The sequence below is a fragment of the Anser anser genome (genome assembly GCF_964211835.1).
Source record: "Anser anser genome assembly, chromosome: 3".
NCBI classification, from domain to species: Eukaryota; Metazoa; Chordata; class Aves; order Anseriformes; family Anatidae; genus Anser; species Anser anser.
Window position 1 is genome coordinate 91,289,271 of NC_139722.1, and position 13,609 is coordinate 91,302,879.

General features: G+C 38.3%; 1 long non-coding RNA gene across 1 annotated transcript in view; it reads left to right on the forward strand.

Moving 5' to 3' along the window:
- Positions 1-1,934: 1,934 nt before the first annotated feature.
- Positions 1,935-13,609, forward strand: part of LOC310897745 — a 117,869-nt gene continuing 106,194 nt past the window's right edge. The window contains exon 1 of the long non-coding RNA XR_014582525.1: positions 1,935-2,799. This is a non-coding gene — a long non-coding RNA (uncharacterized lncRNA). The remainder of the gene's footprint in view (positions 2,800-13,609) is intronic.

The following is a 13,609-nucleotide window of genomic DNA, read 5'->3' on the forward strand; positions in this document are numbered from 1 at the left end:
CAAGGAGAATGGGAGAGGATGGAGACACTGCTTCTTTGCAGGAGCCTAGAGACAGAACAAACCAAAGAAGTCATGCTTATAACAAAATTTGCTCACACTGGATTTTAGGAGGGTATTTAATATGTAGATAATCCCTAGTCTGTATTTGAAAAGTTATGTGCTGCTGTTTGTTTAATAACTTTTGCCTATGGCTTTAGAGTCTTTAGGTAAAAAATAGCTTTGTTTTTCAAAGATTTTGAAAGATAGTGGCAGGCTGCCTCAGGTGAGAATTAACCCACACAATACTCGCTTACCAAGGGTACTGCAAAATCAAAGGAACATGAGATACAGACTCTTTCACTTCATTTATAGAGTACCATCATAGGATCATCTGTAGTGAGAAGAAATATAACGGTTCTCTGGGGGCAATAAAAAGCTTCAGGGTGAAACCTTTATAGAGACCTTGCAGGATACACTTTTTTCTATATATTTATACAGTATACTATACCAAACAACCATGTTCCTGTTTTGAAATCTCTCCTTCTTTGCTCTCTGTCTTATCCCCTGTTTCTGCCCAGACCAGTAGCTACAGCAAAGGGCAGGGAATGAGAACTTGTTGCTATTCCTTGTAAGAAGCTAATAAAAACATCACCAAAACCTTGATGCTCTGCAGTTTTGTGGCATGGAATATACAGTTCTCTGTTGATTCCATAGAAATGCAGGACTGATTTTAATTTCTACAAAACTTTGTTAGCTTCATCCTCGGTCGATCTTGGAGAGTTTTTCAATACTAAGAACAATGTTATGATAAGCTTATAAAACAATTGCATCAGAAGGGGCAAATTCAGCCAGCTTTAGATTTTGCTCTCAGCTGTTGTCTTGGTGGAGAACTAAAAAGGAGACATTCTGGGTTTTTACCAGGGCTGAAATATAGCATTACAGACTGAGGAACAGAAAATTATATCATCTTTCAGAGAAGATGCATTAGCATTAATTCCTTACCACTATGGATGTAAATATCCCAAATTTGTCACAGCATACACATTATACCAACATATTTTTTTTCCCAGCAGTTTCATTTATGAAGTTCTTTTTCATATTTACCCGAGATGGACATGTAGTATTGCTTTGCATCATCCCAGAGCTGACTGCATTTTTGTGGTGAAATCCACGGTGTTTCACACACAGCTGGATTCTCCCTTAGGTACCTCGGATGCAGTAGGAGAAGTATGAAAGCACCAGACAGAAACTGGCATCTTTCTGCTAATGAAAATCAGAAGTGCTGCTAGGCTTTCCTTTTATAACACTTGATGGCTTTCAGGGCTTGGTGTAAGGTGTGCGTCTGTGATAGAAGGCAGGGGACCCCTGTGAGCAAAATAAACTGCCTCATCCACTGCCTCATCCTTCTTCTCTAGTGTAGCAGTTATGTGGGTGAGGAAAGTCAAGTGTTTGGGATTCTGCTCTTTCTCAAAACAGAAAGCACCTCCTGACTTTTCCACTTTGTACCTGGAACCGAGTCCTTCCCTGCTAGGTCAGAATCCAGTCCCTACTTGGTAAATCTGTTTGAGCATGCAAAAATCTGTAAAGCTAGCAAACAAACAAACAAATAAAAAACAACTCCAAGCTAAAAATAAAATAAATAATAGCAATAATAAAAAAGAAACAGCTGATATTTGTACATCTTATTTACTACTATTTAGTAGTAAGGGGAAAAAGCATGAGCCACACAGCTCTGCTTTTCTGCTTGTTAATTTTTCCACTGCCACTTTGTGTCAAGGATCTCAAAGGGCTGAACCTTTCAGCAGAGAGCTTTGGTTTGCGTTCCCCACTGACTGCTGATCTAATTGCCTCCCAGCCCTGGCCACAGGAGAAGCAGTTTAGCATGAGGACCCAAGGGCTTAAAAAGCCACAGATAATGATGACAGTCACATCGGTGCTGAAAACAGGAACTCCCATATGTCGTTAAGAGCACTGGAGTTCAGTTCTACTCTGCTTCCCAGATACAGCCTGCCTCAGAGACGATGCAGTTGTCTTTATCTGGACAAAGAATCTTTTCCTCTTATGACAAAAGTGACATCCACATCGACATATCTTATTAAGGACACGGCTTCCAGTCTAAGAAGACATGCCTTTGTGAAGAGAGGTTGTCATGGTGCTGTATGCACTGCCTGGAAATCAGGTTTGCTGAGGATTTATTGTAGCTGAAACAGACAAGAACTCACATGGTCCCTCATTACTTCTTGTCAGCAAGTCAGCCTGGGGTTGCAGATTGAAGGAGGAGAAGCTTCAGACTTAGAAACCTAGAGCTGCTAATGATAAATTGCAATCTGCCATGTGCTTCTTGTACAAGACAAACACTTGTGGCATCAAAAAGCAGAGAAAAGCTAGAAAAACTGCAGCAGATGTTTGTGCTTTGCGCTGGTGTGGACATGGAAAGAGCCATGACAACACTCTGCTGGTACCGAGGCACATCACAACAGTGTCTTCTACAGCACTGGGATTTGTTGAGGCAGGTACCAGCACTGGCAGCAAGAAGAGCTGTCAGCATTTCTTCTCTCTTTCTCTCCAGCTGGCTGGAGCTAGTGGCTGTGAAAAGTATCAGCCTCCCTTAGGGGAGGCACACACTTGCAGATGTTCAGCTGGGCTCCAGGATTATCTGCTGCCGTGGGATCTCTGTGTGCTCTACCAAATGATAAAGCAAAGGTGCCACATGAGAGCCTGCTCTAGTGCTGCTACCAGAAGCAGCCAGGGCATGCAGCAGGATCCCTCTAACCTGAAACAGAAGCAGGAGTGACAAAATATCTCCAGAGGATGCAAAATGTAGGTCTTGCTCCAAATTTTTTTTAAAACTGGGCATCAGAACTTGTGGGATCAGTCTCAAAACGACAATATTTTATTATAATAGAGCAATTTGGTTACTTCTACTCATCATCTATATTCTTAATCTTGCAGTTTGTGTTTTCAGGATTGGGGGTGGGGGCAGTGTTTGTCAGCGGTGAGGGCTAAATGTCGTATTTTCCACACTCTTAAATGCCCTGGAAAATTTCGGATGCTGGTCCATGAGGCTTTAATCAAAGTACTATTTTTTATTGTTTTAACAAAAGTGATGATTTTCACAAAAAATATAGTGACTTTTAGATCTGAAAAAACCTTACTGTGGAAGAAGACAAAGGTATTGGGTGGGTATTGAATATATGTGTGAGATCTGAAGAACATGAAGTTGGTCTGTGAACAGCTGAAAAAAACACAGTGTCAGAAAACAGAGATGTAGTCCTACAGATGTCAGAGCTTCAGGAAGAAATGCTTAGGCCGAAGAGGAACTCTCCAGAAAAGGAGAAAAATTACTTTAACAGAAACAGGAAGATAGGGAAGAATTGCCATCTTGGTAAAAATCAAGTTTTCAAGTAGTCTGTGATGGTCATTTTACGGTAAAGATAAAAGCAGCTGAACATGGGGCATTGGGAATCTTCCCAATTTGCTGGCACAAATCTTGTATGAGAATTCTTCAAAATGCAGTTCAAAATTTCTTGTGAGAACTTCACTTTTGTCACAATACTTTTCTTTCTTAGTAAGGTAAGCAAGGAGACAGCTCCCTGCCTGCTTGCCTGCAACATGTGAAGTTTCTTGGCCCACATTTTTTTTGGACCCCAGGTGGATCCATCTCCCTTTCCTACAAGTGGGTGATGAGGGGTGTACAGAGACTGGCAAAGAATCAGACAGTGGAGGAAATGGAAAATTTAGGCACTGGAATGGAAGCCTGAGAAGTTCCTTCTACATTGTTCAGAAAAAAAAAAAGAAAGAAAATCAATTTCTTCTGTCTTATTTTGTGAAATCCCAGCCTGTGAAAACTGTGTACTTGTTTGCTTTCCGTTTTAATTCATGTGGCTTCCCACCCTCCCAAAGGCATTCTCTGAATCTATTCAGCTTTAATTATAGATTGCCTTGGTCAAGTGATTGATAATGACAGGATGTGAGAAGTGGATGCTGTTGCTTTGGCTGCCTTTCATTTAAGAAGTCTAATGCCATTAAGTGTCTAAATAAGTACAAGCAGTCTTCAAAACTTTCTTTAGGTGCTCTTTTTGTATCCGTTTCGTATCAGACTGGAATCTGACAAAGCAGGAATAAGAACAGGAGAAATCATAATTGATAGGGCAGCCTAAATAAAAGTTTTTTAATTTGTTTCTATCGTGGAAATTTTAAAACCTGAGTAAAATGTAGACCCATTTTCCACTCCATTAACCAGAAGAGAGATAAATGTGAGAGCTGAAGCTGGGAGCTCTAAGAAAATGTGCAAAACTTGAATTCTTGCTCCTTAAATATCACATAGCTGTAACTGCTTTAAGTCTTGTGGATGTGTTATTTATCTCAGTCATCCTTAGGATTCATTCAGCTGGTAGTTTGCAGTATGCCAGCATTCTATAGGCTAAGCTGATTAGAAAATGTGATTGTATTTTCCCTTCTTGTCAAATTTACTGAGGATAAATAGTTCTCCTCTTTAAGGAGAGAACCAAAATTTGTGATGATCCACTGGGAAAAGACTTCAAAATGCTGTGATCCTCTAAGGGCTAGATAGCTTTTGTTGTTATAATAATAACTGTGACTCCTCTGTCTAACAGTTCTCAAACCCGGATATGGGCAAACCATCAAGGTCAGAGTCTTGGCTGTACATTCAGTTTAAGATTGATAATAATTTAATACTTATAATAATTTCTAATGCCTTCTCAATGGTGACTTTTCTCTACAGGGAAAATTCTTTAAAAAATATTGTATTGGCTTTATGTAAAGTAATTAATAAATACTGATGATATGGGTGTGAAATACTTGGCCAGGATAAGAGGAGAATAGCTGTGAAGTTACAAAGGTAAGAGGGACATCTTAGTCCAGACTTGATGCTGTGGGTCTCTGTGATCGTTCCAATGCACATTCAAAATTTGCACTGGTGGTGGACTCTGAATATTAAAAAAAAAAAAAAGAGAGAAACGAGAGAAGAAGAAATTAAAATTAAAAGAATAACCTGTGATTATATCAGAGGATTGATATTCAGGAGATCTGTCTTCTCTTTCTGGGTTGGCCATGAATGTGCAATTTAAATATAAGCAAATAATTTCCCCCAGTACTAATATCAAGAACAACATTTTAGACAGTTGTTATGAGTCTTAAGAAATTGCTTTTTATAAAGAATATCAGTGCCATGAATGGGCATCTCTCTTTATATCACAAAGATACAATAACTGGTATTAAAGTAGAGAACTAGAACCGTAATTTTTGTTCACTGATAATCAGATATGTTGTACAGATAGAACCAATATTAAGCATTAAGGAAAAGAAGTGCTGAGCATTAGTCACAGCACATTTTTCTGAATTTTCCCCAGATTCTAGCATTGAAAGTAACAATGAAGAAAATGGCAAAAGAAAACAGCCAGCTAAACTTCACCCTTAGATATGGGGAGCAGATTTCAGGCTGCTCAGGGAACAAGTTAGTAAGGTACCCTGCGAATCTGCTTTTGAAGGCATTGAGGTCCATCAGTGTTGATCACTTTTTAAGAACCATCTCTTAAGAGCACAGGAGCAGGTGATTCCAAAGTGTTGGAAGTCAAGCAGGTGGGGCAGAAGGCTGGCTTGGCTGAGCAGGGATCTTCTCAGGGTTTGGAACGGGTTGCCTTCTTCACCTCTGTATTCAACACTAATGATGTTGGAGGATTGTGACTGTGGGAACTATAAACTCCCAGCTGCTTCTGAACTTGTGCAGGATTTGCTTCTCCAGGTGGATGCATATAAGTCTATGGGGCCTGATGGGATTCATTCCAGGGTACTGAAAAACCTGGCTGATGTTATCGTGAGAACTCTCAGTCATTTTCCAACAGTCTTGGGAATCTGGAGAGGTCCCAGTTGACTGTAAGCTGGCAAATGTTGTTCACAATGGTTACAACACCAAGCCTGATGGAGTTTAAGAAGCATTTGGACTCAGACATAGGGTTTGATTTTGGGGTGGTCCTGTGTCATGCCAGGAGTTGGATTCAGTGATCCTTGTCGGTCCCTTCCAACTCAGGATATTCTGTGATTCTAGAATTGTTGAGAAGGAATTTAATGCCTTAGTATATAATTATTTATTAGTTTATTGGCAACAGACCAACTTATCCAAGGTTCTTGTGCTTTTTATACCTACCCCTAAGGGCCTTAGGGATCCTGCCAACACAAGAGATCTAAATTCCCCTCAGTGCAGTGAAATCAGCAATGAAGCAATGTGAGAGTTAGCATTGCCTCTGTTCCTAATGCAGAAGACAACCAGTCATGTACATTTCTTCCCAGATAGATTATCCATCCTAATTAAACATTTCCTCTCCTGGGCCCTTGATCTTTCTAGTAGCTGCGAAGGGTAATTAATCTTGTAGGTACTATTGTTGAAACCCAAGACAAGTTTATTATGTCCCCTGAATTTCAAACTTATCATGCAACTAGGATTTGTCTATCTAAAATCCCAAATGTCTTTGAAGCTTAAACAGTCAACACATTTTTCTGAGTGCTGTTCTGCTTTTGTGCCTTACCAAGGACTGGCAATCGTGAGTTAAAACGATGTCTTTTATTCTGCGTGTTCTATCTTTTGAATTTAGGCTTGTGATTTTATTTAGGCTTCTGGAGGTGTCTTAAGCAAGTTTTATAACACCTCTTTGCTTTAATTTGTTGTCTGAGAGTGAGGCTGATCAAATGTTTTCTTGTGTGGTTGTTTTTTTACTTTTTCCTTAGAGGAAAAAGACAATAAGCGTGGGAGGAAGAAAAGTTACATTAAATATGTTTCTGTAGAAAGTCTTGACCCTTTGGTATATAATCAGAAATACATATTTCAGGAAATGCCCAAAAGAATTTCCCCCAAAATCTGCAATTTTAACCCATAAACTGAGGTTAAAATTGACAGATTGTTTATATCCTTAATATTTATCAAGAGTTGTAGATTTTAAATTATTTTTTGGAAGTAATCCACTGTCTGAACTGCATATTGTGTCACAATCTTGTTTCTTAATAAGATAGGTATCTTTGGATGTAGAATTCCTTAAACATGTTGTAGGGGTGGGGAGTCTGACTCATAAAAGAGTATTGAACCCCAAAAAAAAAAAAAAAAAAAGTCTTGTTTCCATTTTCAGCTCTAATTTTCCTGACTTTTGAGTGCTTTGGGATTTTGGAGTTTAAATAAATAAATAAATAAATGTTGCTTTCATCATCTCTTACCCGGAACTGAATGAAGACATTTTCTGTCTTACACCTGTTGTATGGCTTATCTATTCAGATTGCAGAGTGTACCAAGCTCTTGATCTCTACCTTCTGTCTCTGGCTGCCAGGTAAAGAAGAACTACAAGCACACAATAACTGATTTCTAGAAAGGGACATCAATAATGATGTATTTCACTGGGAAGCCCAGACAACAGTGGAGAATAGGTGCTTTGACTTCGTGCAATTGGTTTGTGTTGTGGTTCATCCTAAGGTCATGCTCTCCCAGCCATCTGTATTTCATTCATGTTAATTTGTGCCTGGGAAATCAATCTGAGCCTGAGATGAGGGACAGATGTTTACCCTGGTATTTTCCATTTCTGCCGACTGTCTCTATTGGGAGGCTAGCTGGAGCATGATAAAGTTCTTTTTCGGTCTAAACATCTGCGTTTTTATTAGGGCAGATTTGTACCCTGGTCTTGTTCTGACCTGAAGGTAGGACACAGTCAAAACAGGTACACAGCAATGTTACCTGATTATGCTTTTACAACATATATGTGATATAATTCATTATTCTTCTTTAGTCTCAGACCTATAGAGAGATTACATAAACTGTCCTTAATTAAAACAGAAATGAATTCTCCTCATCAGGCGTAATGGTTTCTTGGGAAGACAAACACCATTACTCCAGATGTCTCCCTCTTATACTTCTTTCCCCCAGGTTTTATCGCTGAGCACAACTCCATGTGGTGTGGGACATCCCTTTGGTCGGTCAGGGCCAGCTGTCCTGGCTGTGTCCCCCCCAGCTCTGGGCGCACCCCAAGCCTGCCGACTGGCAGGGCAGCACAAGAAGCAGAGACATCCTTGTCTCTGTGCAGGTACTGCTCTGCAACAGCTAAAACATCGGTGTGGTGTCACAACTGTTCTCATCAAAAATCCAAAACACAGTATCACATGAGCCTCTGTGAAGAAGCTTAACTCCATCCCAGCCAAAACCATGACAATCTATCAGATTTCTTTGCCATTCATTTAAGACAGGAGATTAGAACTGTAAATCTTCACAAATTGGCTTTACACCTTATCTATTTTAAGTGGTTAAAAGTGTTAATTTCTTCCTGTATACCAATGCAGTGGAGAGGGATATATTTTTCTGTATACATGTGCATGTGTACTTAAAATAACCAGAAATTGAAAGGCAAAATATATTGTTCAATGAATATTACACAGCATGCTTTCTATTCCTAAGCCAGCTGTGATCTTGCTGCTTCTCCTTGTACTCTTCCAGTTTCTTTCTCTGAATGCATGGCATGACCATGCTAAGTAAACTCTTTTTTAATTCCAAACCTTCTCACAGGGGAGGCTGTAGACCCAGGGGACTCACTCCTGTGCTTGTTATTTATCTATCTTCATGTTAATAACATGTGTTTACAACACACTATAAAGGGAGTGAATGTGTATTGCATCTCTCAGTGTCCTACTCAGTATGTTATGTCTGTTTTTTTTTTTTTTTTTAACCTCTTTCCTAAAATCATTTCTGTGTAAAGGAAATCTAACTTTATACTGAAATTCATTCTTATTCTGTTTGTCCTCAGAAAACAGCCATTTTAACAACCTCTAGTGGGACTGAAGATTTTGAAACTCTAAAAAATATGCTTCTGATAAATTTTGACATTTTGTCACAAGCTGGAGTCATTCAGAGTATCTAAGGATGGTAAACTAATTATCTCTTGCCCTTCTCTTGCTAACATAAAAAGATTAAATTAATCACATTCTGTTATAGCTGGCTTTAAGCGTACAAACATGTACCCTTTTAAGGAGAGAGACAGAAATCGGTTGCTTTTATTAAATGTTTTTCTCTGTGTGTCAAAATTTTCTTTAGAAAACTGGAAGTGATAAAATAGCAATTTTGCCTATCTTCTATTCATTTTATTATTTCTGTATTCTTTGTCTCAAGATTTTCTTATCTTACAGCCTATTTTTTATAAACCACTCTTACATGAGTTTTATTTGTTTTGTTTTGTTTTGTTTTATTTATTTATTTTATTTTATTTTATTTTATTTTATTTTATTTTATTTTATTATTTTATTTTTACATTTTTGTCTTTGTTCTGTGCAATGAAAGGACTTCTAGATGGCAGCAGACCTATCTGGAAAAGTAAAAACAAATCAAAGATATCTATGATAGTGCAAGGGGCTGCAATCACAATGCAATCTCTCTGGAGACCTTCGAGCTAGCTAACCCTAACTCAGAGGAAGTTGTGCCAGACCATTACATGGTCACAAATGTGAGACCTAAGACTCAGAAGAAACTGGGAAAAATTTCTCCCAGAAAACAAACCAGATTCCTGGAACTGTTGGAGGAGTTTTTGTTTGTTTGTTTGTTTGTTTGTTTGCACTGACTTTAGACAGAATTATAGTATGTGGTCCCATGGATGCCAATGAATGTACATCACTTTGTCCATAGAATTTGTTTCTTAAGACCTGATCTGCACTCATAAACTTATTTGTGTTTACTTCTGTTGAGAAGCTTTGTTGTCTAGAAAACTCTTCCATATACTGAATTTTGATAGGGGTTAGAAAACATCATCTCTACTTGTTTGGGGTATGTGTAGTCTACTTTCACTAAACATCTGGGGCTGAACAGGGTTTACCAAGAAAAAATTACATAGGACCGATCAAGAAACACCAGCTCTTCCATCTGGATCCATATGTTGCAATGTCCAACAACACACTCAGATAAAGACCTTGACCTTCAACTTCTGATAAAAATCAAGCCAGGATCCTTTTTAGAGACCAGCTATGGCTGAATTTCTGTAGCAGCATTTAATTATAAGTCTCGTACAAGCATGTCACACAAACTGCTCTTTGTTATTCTGCAGTTTTAGTTTAGTACCAGATCCCATGGAAGATTGCCACTCACCAATTCAAATCACTCCTCCCCACTTCTTACAGCACCTTTTCTTCTTTCAGAGGTCTTGCAAACCTCCAAAATGAGATCTGAAGAGACCACAGCTGGGAGTCAGGCTCCAGTGTGATGGTGAATAAAACTATCTTGCACCTCATACTGAATGCAAATCGTCAAGTTCTCGATATCCGTCCAGGAAACCTTTCCCACAGTATTTATATCTGGGAAGCTTTTAGACATTTGCTGCCATTGACATGCTGTGTGTACACTGCAACAAATTACATTTGACTTAGAAACAGCTTGAGTGGGAGGCCAGGAGATACATTCAGGGACAAGGGAACGCTTTTGTGTAATGGAGCCAGTGTGGGATGGCAGCAGAGAAGAGCTACCTACATTCCAGAGCCCCCGGTGCCCCCTGACAGCGTGAGTGATGCTGCCATCCTTTGCATCCATCTCCAGCCATCCTTTCTGACTCAAAAACAGAAAAGCTGGCTGAGGTATAGCTAAGCCATCCATCACAGTTCCAGAAGCATTGCCTTGGTTTCAAAGTGAAAGATATGCTTTGATACAGAGTTCGCAACCACTGATAAACTAATGCTACATTGGAGACTGCTGATTGTAGCTCTGTAATGGAGTCATTTGTGATATAAATGCTTATTAGCTATTTAACACTACAGTGTTCCAATTCCTGACATTTTATGATGGTTCTTTTGATATTAAAGTCCACCTTAAAGCTAAAAACGTATATGATTGGAGGAAAATTTCAGTGAAAATGGAAGTTGAGGGGCTGGGAGAAGTCCCAGTTGTCATGGAAATTGAAAATATCCCAAGATTGTCAGGAGGGTTTAGAATTTCGAAGCAAACAAACTGTTGTTTGTAAGCCATTCTCACAACTGATTTTTCTATGAGGATTGGTAAATGTTAAATAGATTGTCTTTGGTTGAGTGCTCAGTGCTATGGAAAACAGAGAAAGTAGGAGAGTCCAGCTCCAAAGGTTTTGCAGTCTGAAGGCTGAGCTCAGAAAGTCTTAACTAAAATAGAAAGATAGGAATTAAATTCCTTCTGATTGTCTCTGTGGCAAGGCATGTTCTTGTTCTGATTAACCTTTATTCTGTGAGAAGGAAAAAAAATGCTTAAGGGTTTTTTGAGTGACAGTGTGAGTTATAGTGACTATCTTTGGAAGATTGTCTCAGTTGACACACAAAATGGCAACTCCCGTCCAATTAAGAGGTAGATTTTGCTCCCTGTTTAAAGACACTGCAAAGATAATAGAAAAACAGTTTCAATTCCACAGCTATATCTTGGAAAAGACCAAGGATATGATGTGATAAGCAAAGAAAGTTCAGAATTCTCTTTAATTCCTTTGATGTGGATATTCAACTGCAGGTATCTCCTGAGATATCTTCTTCTTCCAACTGTTGGCGCAGCTGGAAATGCTCTAAGACCAGTTTTCTTTGTAGCAGTTTTACAGCTAGAGCCACAGAATTTAGAAACAAAAAGAAAATTAAAGGAAAAGGCTTCAGGAACACAATCAAAGGTTCACTCCACAAACTTTGACAGGTACTTACTTTGTTGGCACTGTCTCATGTATTTGCACACTCTCTTTTTAATCCTACCAGTAATAACCCTGAATTTATTCTTGCCAACTTCAAACATATTCTTAATGTATGCAGTACTATATCAGCACCTTCCAGTAATGCAGTAGTTGGGTTGGCACTATGTAATTATTGTTTTTGTCCCCCTATCTGCCCCCCCAAAAGGAAACTGACCAAAATATTGAATTCTTCATTCCAAAGTTCTAAGGACCAGAACACTTTCTCCTACTATACAATGTGAAATGTCCAAACTTTTTTGGAAATGCCTCTTGATGTTCCCATGCAGAATCATGACTACATATAAAACATGCTGAAAACAATTTCAGGTAATACTTCACAGGCTTTTTAGCTTAAGACGGATAGTCTGAGTTTCTGGGTTAGGGGACAGGACAGGTAACATTATTAAAAAGGATGGATGCTTTTGCCAAGCAAAGGAGAATGAACTACAATGGTCTTCCAGGACAGGGAGGCAGCTGAAACGTACAGCACTGATTACAGCAGCAATGCATACTTCGGTTCATATTACATCTATATGAATAAAATTGAGGAATCAAATTAGTGATTATTTCTAAACATTTTGGCCAAGTTATAAGTTAATTTCACCATGAAAAAGCGGATTAAAAATACTCTGTCAGGGTAGTCATCCAACAAATTTTACACCTGATCTTGCCTGTAGAATGAACAATATGCTGGACTGATATTGGAGTAATGCCTTACTGGGAAGTTTATTTATTTATTTATTTATTTATTTTTCTTTCCATTTAGTATGAACTATGAAAGAGATTACGTTCAGTTTTGTTTATGGTAGATTTTCCTTCCTGATAAATTCTCTAAATGTAATAATGTTATTTTCTATGGAAGAAAAATATTACTCTTTAAAAAGTAAATGGCTCCTCCAGAAATTTTGCAACACATTTCATCATAGCATTTCCACTGATGTTAGATATTGCAATAGCTCTTTCAGCTTTTAGAAACTTGGCATCATTGCATTAAAGTAACTTGATTTTATTGCCAAATCAGAAAGGGAGCACAGGATTATACATTCATGAATTTGTGATGCCTATATCTGTGAAACTGTAAAGGCTGTTTTTTTTTTTCTCTTTCTTTTTTCTCATCCTGTCCTTTTGTGTTATGGAGCCTCTTAGGAAGTTCTTCCTTGTTTTTTCTTACTGTAGCTGTTTTTGTGTGTGTGTGTTTTCCTTTTTAACTGATTACCTAGACTAAAAGTCCCTTCAAATTTTTTGTAATCTATATCTGTACTCTTACCTATAGTTATATACCTACATCAGGTAAATTTATTTAAATTACTTCATAAGTTTGGCAATATCATTGAAAAACTTTGAGTTGTGAAAGCTGTGAATGATTAACTTTTTTTGTTGTTGTTGTTTTCTTTTTATGGAGATGAATGCATTACAAATGAATAGTACATAATAGTTCAGAATGAGGACATAAACAGCTGCATTGTTCTATGGTCCACTTGTCCCTTGGCTCTGGCAGACTTTTGGGAACCAGCTGTGATCTCTTTCCTTTCTATGGTTTTCTGAGATAGTTTCTGATGAAGATTCTCAGGTAATTTCTGCATCAGCAAGAGCCATCTAATGTCGCAGACCTTATGACCTTGTGTCATATTACTTTCCAGCCATGTGGCATAGATCGTCTTTTCCTCTACTATGCTTTTACTGGGAGAATTATCAGACAGGATTTCTGATTACAAAGACATAAGGTCAACAAGTCAACTCGTGTTATTTCATATGTATGCTCTCCATACTCCAGTTTGCCACTGGGGAACATGAGATTTATTGGAATAGCAGTGAAGTTTTGTTAAGTTAAGCTGCTTTTTGATGTTGGTGAAAGAAATAAGACTTTTTAGCAAGGTAAAATGCTATTCTGAAAACTATTTTCATACACTCAAATAATTCTGTTCTCT